This window comes from Anneissia japonica, unplaced genomic scaffold, assembly GCF_011630105.1.
Source record: "Anneissia japonica isolate Jap-2015-1 unplaced genomic scaffold, ASM1163010v1 scaffold142_len1259957_cov175, whole genome shotgun sequence".
NCBI classification, from domain to species: Eukaryota; Metazoa; Echinodermata; class Crinoidea; order Comatulida; family Comatulidae; genus Anneissia; species Anneissia japonica.
The window spans coordinates 116,494-118,450 of NW_022684560.1; positions in this window are offsets into that span (position 1 = coordinate 116,494).

The following is a 1,957-nucleotide window of genomic DNA, read 5'->3' on the forward strand; positions in this document are numbered from 1 at the left end:
GTAAGAACTTAAAAATACGCCAAGCCTCTACTAGTCTAGGGTAGGCCTACTCCTGACTCCAGACGAGTCCTGATCCATCCTCCTGGAAAGTTTTGTTGTATTTGTATGGTATGCCATCGAAAATACATGCCATCTAGTCTAAGCTTAATTGTTTTTGCCATTGCCAAAATTAGTCTTACTATGGTCTATTCTAAATATTTTAGGCCCGTTTTATTAGGGAGGACTATTTAAATTTAGTCATGCCTAACTAATCGACGCGAGTGACTCAGTTTCGTGGCTTCAAAAATATGAACATTTGATTGGTTGAAATTGTTTATTTCGGTTCGCCCATGCGCCTGCATTCAGTGTTTTACAAGTCGCTTATTCCGTCTATCTCTAAATTAACTTTCTCGTTGGTGGCGCTGTCCAGAATGGGAAAAATAATAAAAAAATAAGAGACTTGTGGCAAGTCTATAAGCAATGCTCCACTCATCAAAATGTTTGCGAATTATTTCAATATTAGTTGGTCGATCTGGAATTTTTACAATGACTACGGCTTTGGAACCGTTGACAGTTATCGGTTGGAATTTTGGCCAACTAATGATACCAGCGATTTAGTTGTTCTAAATGTTACAGTAGGCACCGAAACGAGCATAACGTGCGCAGATATGAACTACAACACGGAATACAGTTTCACAGTAAAGGTTCTTACTGTGGTCGACGGTGTATTACTTGTTGGAAAGGCTAGTCCGCTGGCATTTCATCAGATATGTAAGTATTGTACATAACCCTGCAGGCATATTACGGTCACGTTACGTCATCTGTATACAACGCATATAACGCATTAAATATATTTGTTTTTGGTAATTTAATACCATAAATAGCCATGTTTATTCATATTTTGTTTTAATGTAAACGTGTTTGAGTAAGACTAATCATTATGTAGTGTTTTGTTTTAAACTGGTATATTGTTTTATCGGACATGAATAAAATGTCCTTGGACTAACACTAGGCTATGCAGATCACAGTTAATGAATCGCAAAACACAACTCCCCTAGTACGAGATATTGTCAACACACGTTTGGCACTATTTGTGAGAAAATGGCCTCTACTTACACACCGTTCTTGCACTATTAAAAGTTTATGTAAAAATCCGATCATATTATGTAGCAAATCAACATGAATGTTGTAAATTAATATATTATTTTCTGTACTGGCCTTTTCGTGTTAATACACAACAAAACATCGTATATTTACTTTGTTGTAGGTATACAAAAATACACCGACTTTTATGATTTTGCATAGCTCCTTGTACTTTTTTTTGTTAATTAACAACAGTTGTGTTGTACCTTACAAACTTTGTCCACGTTTTTATCACGCTTGTTGTTTGTGTACGACAATATACTTTATATTTACTGAATGTTGTAGAAAGGACATTTCAATAGTTTCTTAAAATTCTTGTTAATTTACAGTTTGCTGTAATATAAGCTATACTATAAAAATACTGATAATTATGATTAATAATATTGTGGGGTTTGGTAAAAGCGTCCTCGTCGCCAATTCAATCACCACCACACAGTGGACACGATAAGAAGATAATTAATATTTTTAATATAATTATGGTTATTATTGTATGTCACCACCATTGTGATTGTTATTATCACCTTCATGGACATTATCATTGCAATTATATTTATTATTTATTATCATAGATATTGTTATTGTTATTGAAAATTGTTATAATTGCTGCGAAGCAGCCAATTCATATTCTTAACAGCAATTTGACCTCTGAAAGGTCATTGTTTGTCAAAAAACAATGGCCTAAGACGACTGAAAAGCGGAGTTTCCTTCTTTCGTTCTGCCGGGTAAAATCAATTACTTTAGGCGACGTTTGCAGACTAACCTACACGTACCAACGTCCGCATGTGGCGACGCTCGAGTATAACTATTCAGCGTTTTTACTATATTTCTAGGTTCC